This window comes from Calypte anna, chromosome 2 (genome assembly GCF_003957555.1).
Source record: "Calypte anna isolate BGI_N300 chromosome 2, bCalAnn1_v1.p, whole genome shotgun sequence".
NCBI lineage: Eukaryota > Metazoa > Chordata > Aves > Apodiformes > Trochilidae > Calypte > Calypte anna.
Genome location: NC_044245.1, coordinates 76,320,617 through 76,331,386, shown reverse-complemented (window position 1 = coordinate 76,331,386; position 10,770 = coordinate 76,320,617).

Sequence of the window (10,770 nt, the reverse complement as noted above, 5' to 3'; positions counted from 1 at the left end):
GCATCCATTTACAGAGCTGGATCCTCAAAGGAAAGATTCCCTTACTTGCAAAGGTGTCCCTGACATAAATTTAAGACCCGAAATTTTATCTGACACTCTTTCCTTTGCCTCACCCTAAGCAAAGACAGACATTAAAAACAACTTCCTTCACTGACAGGACTTAATCCTTTCCTGAATCTTCTTGCTAGACCAAGGCTCCCAAAGCAGCTGCTTTCTGCAGCACCACCTCCTCATCGATGGTGAGAGCAGCTGGGAAAATGCTGCGTGAAAAGAAAGAGGGGAGAGAGTTATCCTTGGGACCTGTGGCAAGACCTTTTACTTAGGACATAGTTCTGTTTGCAATTGTAAAGTCCTGAAGCTTACGTACAGACAGATGCCATATCAAAATGAACAAACAAGAAGTCTCCAGAGCAATGCACGGAGCTTACAGGAAATGCCTCAAGGTAACCCTGGCAACCTTAATTTTCTCCATTTGTGTAGCCTTTAATTTTGGCATCACACAGTAACCACTCTCCTCCAGCAGACTTGCCTGCCAGATGTTTGTAGCAATACCAGCAACCACCAGGTTTAAGGTATCTAGCCAATCTGTCCTGGTAAAATAACAAAAAAAAACAGTGGTAAAGCCCACATGGAAATTTACTGACCTTTAAGCTCTCACAAGAGCCCTGTAGTTCCTCTGAATTCAATTTTTTCTTGTAAGATCAGGGAAAAAGTGAGGGAAAGGGAGCACAAAAACCCTATGAGCAGTCCTATCTTATGTAGAAGTGATACTTTTAGCATGTTGATATGAGTTTATCCAACTTGCCAACACAGCTAATAGCAGCCGTGTTTGTTTCTGGAAGTCGAATTCACCAGTACCAAGCTCTGCCTTTCAAGGTTTCCTAGCCATCAAGTTTATTTTTCAAACATGATCTGGCTTGGTTTACTGAAAATATATATTGAAATTACATTAAAATTTCATTTTCAATATACAACAAAATGAATATAAAGTATTCAAACACAAATAAAAATTTTTTATGGAGTCCCTTTTGGGACAAATTATTCTCCTGGAACTCTCGCAAGTGTGTAGGCAACATCAGAACAGTAACTCTTACACTGTTCATATAGTCATTGTTTATAGCAAAAACAGCCAATGATTTTCTGATTTTATAGAGAGACTGCAACTAGAAATGCAGTGAGGTTATCCTGCTCACCCCCACTGGATTATCTATGCTAGGATTTTGTGTTGAGGAGACTAGCAACTGGAGTTTTCTCTAGGACTAAAACCATAAATAATAATCCCCTCCTCTTCTTTCTAGCCAGCGTAACAAGTAATCAGGATAAGAAGAGCTTCTAGAGCAATTGAATACCTGCTTTAGTGTTTATGAAATATTAAGTACTAAAGAGCCAACTGGCTACTGATTTATGCAAGATAAATAATTTGCAGGAAATGACAGAAGCAAAGGTGGCACAGTGGAAAAATAAGTTTGGTCATGCTACCTAAACCATAGTGTTTACTGTCTGAGTAATTCATTATTTATTTGTGAATCCAAGGGTTCTACAAGTGTCAAATTCACTATTTTTCTGTTACAGCTAGACCAAAGTTGTAAGGCAGAAATCTGTGTTTAACTCAAAAGGCAGTAGGAGGCTGTGATCTCTTACTGTTGAAGTAAGCAAAAGGATTGCCTTTGAAAAATGAGGTTGGGGTATCTGCTGTAGAAAGAAAATACAAAAGCACCCAAGCAAAAGTAATAAGAAAAATAGAAAGAATGAAGTTATAATAAATCAAGTATAGAAGTCATCTAAGAACGTTGCAAACTGATGCTCAAGTACTGCAACATCTGGAAAATTCCTCTGAATTTCAGTCTCTGGACTTGAAGGCTCTGATGAATGAGGAAAGTAGATCATGGGAATCCGTTAATAATCCCTCATGTCTCTTTGGGGTCAGTTGTCCCTTGCAACAGATCTCATGTTAAAGTTTAACATGTTGACCTCAAAACTAAAATCAGGTTATTAATCAAAGAGTTTCAAAAGTCCTTATGACAATGTCTTTTCTCTGCTTTATCTCCCATTACAACAGGATCCAAAGGATTTAATCCCCAAGGGCAAAAACAGTCTTGCTGCTTTGAAATAAGAATTTTAGTGTGGGGTTTAAAGTCAACTTAAAGCATCAGACCAGTCTAAAGCTATTTAATTAATTCGATTAAATCAATAGGATAGGGGTTATGTGTCACACATAACTGAAAATTTCCTTTCTTTGTTTGCATGTTCGCAATGTTTGTTTCTACCTTTTCCAGTAAGAAAGGGAGGACAAAGGTCTCACTCCACTCTTAACTCTACTTTTTCTCCTTTAAAATTATTATACAAGCTACTGTGAGGTGTTCATAGATAGGAAGGGGGTGGCAAAAAGCATCTTGTCTTGTCAAGTTTCCCCAGGCTGGGTCTACCACCCACTTGCCCCATGATGCCAGAAGCAGCATTGGTGTAGGTGTCCACTGCCCAGTGATGCTGCTCAGTCCTGGCCCCTCTTCCGGACCTGGGCTGAAAGGAGCCAGGGGGGAGGCTGACAAGAAGAGAGACCAATGGGAAGCCAGAAATGTTGGGATTTGAGAGTGAACATCAACAAGGCCTGGGAGCCCATGGCAGAGACCCTGATGGAGGGACCTCTGCTGAGGGCTGTGGTGGTGCAGATGTGGAGCCAACAGAGCCTGGAGAAGAAGGTGGCCTGTGGAGACTGCTAGGCAGCTCCTAGCTGTTTGCCTTGCCAAAAAGCCCTCCCACCAAGCACAAGATGTGGCCCTGTCTGCAGCTGGGCACTGGAACAGGCAAAGGCTGGCATGTGGCTGTGACTGTCTTGTCCCTCACCAGGCAAGGAGCAAGGCTGCCATGCAGACCTGGATACAGAGAGCAAACTGCATGCCTCCTCCTGGAATAGATAGGAGGGTAGACCTAAGGACCTGATCTAGAATGTGCATCATCATATTCTTAGTAGACATCTAAGGGATAATTATCTTTGGAGTATGAATCTCTTATGAGGATTCCTCTTGAACCCAGATGCCACCTTCATTGACAGGCACTACTTCTGCAACAAAACAGAGTCCTCTACCAGGGTGCAAGAGTCTTGGCATTAAAATCAAACAAACAAACAAGGAAACGAACAGATTTTGCCCAAAGCCACCCAGAAGTGTAGCTATAGATCTGGTCAGAAGATGCAGAATGATGGATCCAGCTGACTCAATCCATGTCTAGGAGCAAAGTGAGATCTGGGGAGGTTGTGTTTCTTCAACTTCCATCCCTTCGCCGCCCTGGCCCCAGCAGTTCTCCCAAGCACTGTCAAGAAGCAGGGGACCTCCTATGGAGATGTGAAAAACACCATCCTTTAGGGACAGAGTTAAATCCCAGTCATGTTATAACCAAAAAGGTTTAAAAAAGAATCACTTCAGTAGTTCTATTCACAAGATTTGAAGCTTTTAAGAAGCTTAAAAATTTTTTCTTTAGGCAAAGTACTTTTTCTAAAGGATACACTAAAGAAAAAAGTGCAATGTATTTAATTATATTTCCAGGCTGAAATAAAGTGTCAGTGGAAATGAGAAAGACATGTGCCAAAAGAACCAACAGTTTGGTGGTTAAAGCAACTCATCTGCTGTGAGGGATAATAAAGTCCAGATCCCACTTTAAATTAGGGAATGTGATTTTCTTTCTCTTGATTTAATTGTTTTCTGATTCATGCCAGAAGCAAATTTGAATTTACTTTTGGGAGGTAAAAATTGACTTAATATTCTTAAAAATGTGCTAAACTATTTATGGTAAATAATGTTGGTAAAAAGATTAGTAGAAAGAAGTTTTTTAGAGGGATATAGTCTACATTTGTATTAGCTAAGCAACTTTAGATTTGATCTGTTTGGCAACAAACCAATTTAGAAACAATAAGAAATTATTTACTGACAATTACTATTTCTGCTCACATTTTTCCAGGGCTACAAGTGGTTGAAAAATATTCACCAGATACAAAACAGCAAAAAAGAACATGGGAAAGTGAATTACCTTCACCATCAAATTTACATCCATATGCATAACCAGCACTTGGGTTTCTGCATTCTTCTTATTTCCCCATGAGAATGCAGGAAACCTAATTTTCCCATTCAGGTGAATACTTTTTTTTCTTTCTTTATTGTGAAAATAGCAACAGGATTTGGCCCATGGGGAAAAAAATAGTAGCAATACTTTAGATATCTTTTACATTGTATCATTAATGTATTTTAATAAATAGTTTTTATAGTGGAGGTCCTGTTCCTTCAGGTTCTTGATCTGAGTTAGTTCTACAGGTCAGAAATTCAACCCATCCACCTTGCAGTCTTCATTAACCTGGTGCTCTATTCACTTGGTGTTCTCATACCTCTTGTATTTCTTAAGGAGTTCTCCAAAGTTAAATAAGGGCTTAATGATACTTAAATCAGTTTACAGCTGATGTAATGGAGTTCTGCTTGTAAGAATAAGGTGATTTGCAGTGGTGTGACATACAAGCCAAGCTGACACATCCCCAGCTAGCATAGGCTAGACAGCATATCTCAGCATTTTACAAAACAGCTTCATTACAAATTCTCCCTAACACCAGCTAGGATTTTAAATGAAGTGTAACTTGATAGTTTGAAGGCAGGTGCTGAAAGACCCAGTGCCCATCCCCATTCTTCCAGGCCCTACTGGAAGCACCAGGCTAAAGCCCCAGCATCGAGCCAGCGTGGACACCTGTGTGAGCAGCTCAAGGAATTCTGGCACGTGTGCTCTGTGCTGCTGCAAGAACATCCTCAGAGCTGTGGGAAAGAGTAAAACCACATCCCTGGGGCTCTCCATCTGGGCTGATTTACATGAGCTTGCCAGTGTCTAGCACCAGTTCACTTATCTCTACATCTCTCGCCATAACTCTGCATGAAACCTCTTTTCTTTCAAAACACTTTTAATTCAAAACCAAGAAAAAAAATTTTAATTCAAAACCAAGTTCATCATAAGCTTGGCTTGAGATGATGATGTATTCAAGATTTAGTGCTGGTTTTTATTTTCAGTTTATAAAGCATACCAAAATGCATTCAAACACACAGGTACCTGGAACTCTGTGGCAGTTTTGGAAACAAATCAGTCATGGATCAGAGGCTATGAGGTCAAATGTTTAGTATTTTCTACAGCACTTTTAATGCAACGGTTCTCTCTGCACGTTTTCCTAATACTAAATATGCTTAAACACTACATGTGTTATTCCCATCTTAAGGAAGAAGTTACACACAAAGAGGTTGAGTAATCTGGCAAAAAGGGACTCATAACCCAGACATGCTGGACTCATGCCTTGGTCAGAGAACAATTCCACTGGGACTAGGTGTTCAGCTTGTCCTGCTAAAATTAGCTAATTAATAGGATTATGAAGAGAGAGATGTAATATTCCAGTAATACTTGTAATATAGCTGTAGTTTCTAATACTTGAAAGAGTGTCTGGATTGTGATATCATATGAGGAAGAGTACATTCACCATTCACCAAATACATTACCATTCACCAAATAAATAAATAAACAAATAATAAAAAGAGAGAGTGATTTGGTTTGGAAAATAATGAACACGATAAATATAAAGGAAAATCCTAAGTGTTAATCACCAGGGAACCAGAAGAATTCAAGGAATCCAGCTCCCCAAATGTAAGCTTCTATAGCAACATACATTTTTTTCAAAGGCAAGTTAAATTTTCAAATGTGCATATGTTGTGTAAACAAACAATATTACAAAATGGTATCCCATATAAGATTTATAATATTATTTACTGTGGCAACTATAGTGATCAAGTGAACAGGAAATATTCCAACTTAAAACCTAGACTGTTATTTGAAAAACCAACTGGTAGCTAACCCATTCTATAAATAAGGAAAGATTTGCTTCTGTCAATGCAGAGACAAATTATCAAAGAAGAATTTAAGATAATTGCATGGCAAAATACAGCTTAATGATGTCTAGGGAGGTATGTCTTCTTTGATTGTGTTATTAACTATGTAAAATTATCCTAACCTAAAGAAAATAGTATTATGATAAAATAAATAAACTATTTACTTATTATATCAATTATACTGTCTTGCATAAAGTAATTAATTAATAGATTATCAACCAAACTGGCTCTGACCTCTCTCTGGAAAACATCTCTCTCTATTTCCTATATTTCCTTGTGCTAGGTACAGTGAAGCATAAAGGACTGAATAGTAAACAACAGGCTCTACTTGAAAGTCGAAAGTGACAGTGTTTCAAGTTGTCCTGGATCCAGCAAAATTAAAGAATGAGGATACATTTGCAGCTCTTGAAATGCTCTGATTGTCAGACAGTGTATGTTCAACACAGGTGACCACACAGCCAAAGCTGAATATTGTCTGTGACAAGGTTTAAATGTCTTCCCAGGGACTTCAAGGCTGTTTTCTTTTGTTGAGTTTTGCCTGGAATGAGTCTGCTGGGCTAGCAGTGTCACTGATTCCCTTAGGTCTCCACCAGGCAAAGAATAATATTTGTGTTTCCTGTGCCCTGGACAAACCTTTGTAAAAATTAGGAGGTAAAATTAGGAGGAACCTGTTGATCTCAGGTTTGTATTTTGTGGAAATTTAAGCAGCTGTTAATTCTAAGTGTCCTTTTACATAATCAAAACAGAATAGAAAGGCAATGAGAGGTGGTGGGCAATTTCAGGCCTGCTAGGGAATACCTTGCCACATAATGATGCTGTAAAAAGGCCAGAAAATGATGGATACAAAGACACCAGTGCAGTCCTCTGCTAGTTCTCCCTGTCAGCAGGCCCATGACTTGCACATCTTTTCTCCAGCTCTCATTCATCTCAGCTGATCCTGAGAGTCTTTGGCTATATTTATAATGCACCATAATTAACACCCAATACAGATGACTGGGAATTCTCCAACCAAACTGACAGAAGATACCAAGGAATAACAACAGGTTGTGGGAATGTGTTAATATTGATGGAAATTTCATTTGGGAGGACTTCTGATCCAAATTATATACCTTACAATGGCCAGTGATCTAGGATGAGTTTTAAATGCCTCCTTGATCTGACTCAACTCTGCAACCTAACTGCTGGGATGTAGGTGAAAGCCCAACAGATTTCTCAGTCTTTGATGTTGATTTCCATGATATTCTGTGGAACAACGACCTGACCCTTAGTTCCCACCATCCCCAGTTACAATCCTCACAGCTGGTCTTGCCAAAATATTTAATGATTAACACAGAAAAAATTCAAAGGGAGAAACTGAAACATCCTGCCCATTTCTAGTTTTTCTAAGAAGAGTCAGCCTGGGGTGGAGAGGGGTAACATATTCCTGTGTAAATGAAGACACAAGAAAAAAAACTTAACCTAAGTGGCCTAGAGAATCACCCATGCACATTAGTTATTCTGGGACATCTCCCCTCACCATCTTGGAGGGTAGGGAGTAGTTTTTATCACCCGAATTGGTGTTTTACCAGAAAAAAAACATTCCCAGCCAGTTCTAGCCTTGTGGTTATATGGAGTCAGTTGAAAAGCTCATCTGGCTCCCAGGCCTCTGAATCCAGGCAAACCAAAGTTATCTTAAAATTGTTTCCTGCACTGGGATAACCATAAATTGGTTCTGGCCCTTCGTAAATTCTCTTTGTATCTGTGGAGGAAACAGCTCAGGGAAGATTCAAAGTATATATTTAACTTAATCCTAGCTTGGTTTGCCCACCCCTGCCTGATCCTCAAGTACAGACTTTCAAATGACGCTCTCACTATGCCTGTGGGGACAAGATTAAGATTAATATGACAGTAATGCCCAGTAGTGCTCATCTCAGGGATGGTCCTGTTGTCCTAGCCCATGGTACTGTGCACACGAGGTCCCACTCTCAAGAACACTCTCTCTCACTGGCATCCTCCAATACTTTTTGTATCATCCAAGAGGCCGGGTTTTGTTTGCTTGTTTGTTTGTTTTTCTGTTTTTAAATTAGATGAGCTAAGAGACTGAGGATGAATGGTCAGTGGTCAAAAGCACAGCCTCTTTGGAAGTTTGGAGGACTTCTGTGGGGAAGTCTGGGCAGGAAGAGATGTATTTAGGAACTGTAAGAGCTCTGCAGGTTTCCTATTCAGCTGTTACCCAGGTGGGCCCTGAAGGAATTTCCTTTTTAGAAATGAAATAAAAACACGTGGTAGTATCTACATGAACTATTGAAGATCTTGAATATAAACACTGCATCCTGAATTGTTTTTTATTTACAACAGATGGCACTTAAAAAAAGAAAGCAAAGGAAGTACTTAAGCTGAGACGTGGCAAGAAACAGGTGAGCCAGAAAAAAGTTTCCAGTCTTATTTTGCAAATTAAATCTCTTGCTGGAAAAACAAGGCTATTCACACTCTCAACAGATCAGTAGCAAAAATAAAATTAAAGGCCTCATTCCAGTCCTTTGTGCACGTGTCAGACATTGACACAGGTTTCATTCAGGAAACATGAAAGACAGGACTTGAAATGATGATGTAAATTGTGACTGAAGTGTGCTGGCAAATTGCTGCAGAGGGAGAAGGAAATATGCATAATGTCCCTGGAGTCTGTGTCTATTCCATACTGTTAGACACCCAATGCTGAAAGAATTGCTGCTGTAATCTATGAAAGAGGGGGGGATGGTAGCCTTCTGCAGCTCTGGCTGGGGATGGGAGGATGGTTAAGTCTATCTTTCTCATTCTCTGTCACATCACAATTTCATTGCTACCCTAGGCTGTTGCAACAAGTCACTGATCAGTTCTTTTAGATCATCAGCCTCTCTAATATCATCAGCTTCCTGGATGTCAAAGCACTCTCCTACTTTTTTTTTTTTTTTTTTTTTTTAAAGAAACCCAGAAGGGATTACTGTATTTACTGAGCAGAACTGGGAGTCCAGTGCTCTGTCTTCTAGTCCTTGTAATACTGCTAAATTATTACCTGACCATGGCTTGGGATGTGGTGCCATGAGTCAGTTTTGTTTTATTTAAATGGAACCTTGATTCCCACATGGCTCGTCAGTTCTATTTAATTATAATGAAAGAAATTATTGTTTCTGTTGCAATTCACACAAATATTTTATACTTTGTTATGTTAAAGTCAGACTAAAACATGACATGTTGCCCGACAGGGAATCAGAAAACCTTTCTGTAGAATAATTCTTTACAGTGCTTTAGCAAAGAAACTTCTGCTTTGTAATATTCCTTTTGCAGAAAAGGTCAAAACATCTAATGAAAGCTTGTCCCTGATATAATCCAGCTTTGTATCAGGCAATTCAAACTGTTAATCAAAATATTTATTTGATCCTCAAAATCCAGGTGATGACCTTATCTTCCAAGACCTGCATAATAATTTATCACTACTTTTTCTTTTAGCCGCCTACTCTTCAGATCTTTTCTAATGTTTTCAAGTACTTTCTGTAGCTACAAAGACATGCAGTATTTAATTTGGAAATGTATTCTTTCATTTGCAGTATTTTCTTAAAAAAAACACCTATCACTTGTCCCATTCCTGGTAATATCAAAAGATTAACATAACATTAGCACTAAAACCTGCATGACCTTAAGAATTAAGGTCATTTTCAGTGAGGAAAGAGAGATGTGATAAAAACATATGTGCCATACACAAGCACTTAAATGTTCAGGCACATTGTCCTTCTAGAGTACTTCTTAATGTATAACATATATTATTGAGATTCAGTGAGTTAAGATTTATTTTTATAAGCCAGAATAAACAAGCAATTTGTAAATTTCCACGAGTACTGCTGTGAAATCAACAGCCCTGTTCAGCAAAGAGTTCTCATTTCCTCTTTTGGCCTTTTACTGCTAATGCAGGGGCTGAAGCTCTTTGGATTGCCCTTGATGTCTCTTCCAGTCCAAGACAAGCTTTGGCTTTCCTATTTTTTCCCTCCATGTCTGGGTGATGTTCTTAAAACTCTCATTTGAAGCCTGGCTCTGCTTCCACCTCCTGTATTTGGCCATTTTGTGGAGGAGCTATGCCATGAATCATGGGATTATTTAGGTTGGAAAGGATCTTTAGGATCATTAAGTCCAACCATTAACCTAGCATACTGCCAAGTTCACTGCTAAACCATATCCCTAAGTGCCACATCTACACATCTTTTAAGGGCTTTCAAGCATTTCCCTGGACAGCTTGTTCTAGTGCTTGACAGCCCTTTCAGTAAAGAGATTTTTCCTCATATCTAATCTAAGCCTCCCCTGGAGGAGGGAAACTGGGGGCCATTTCATCTTGTCCTATTGCTTGTTATTTGGGAGAATATGCCAGCTCCCACCTCCCTGCAGCCTCCTTTCAGATAGTTGCTGAGTGTGACAAATCTCTCTTCAGCCTCCTTTTCTCCAAACTAAACAGCCTCAGTTGCCTCAGACACTCCTTGTACGACTTGTGTGAAAGACCCTTCACCAACTGCTTTGCTCTTCTTTGGACGTACTCCAGAACCTCGATGTCCATCTTGTAGTGAGAAGCTCAAAGCTGAAGTTGGGTAACTTGTGAGACTCACTATGGGCCATTTGGATTTAGGGAAAAGCCGGAACATTAACATATGCCCAATCTTTAAGAAGTCCCTCAGGTAGAAGGTCACATGGTGCAAGACACAGTCAGACCTCAAAGGATCTTAGGTCTTTTAGTTAGTTAATTTGTTTGTTTATTCATCATTTGTTCCTTCCTTTCTTCCTTTCTTTCCTTCCTTTGAGGGCTTCAGGGACAGCACAGTAACAGCCTGTATCTGGTGCTGAGCTATTGGCAGGGCAGTCAGATGAG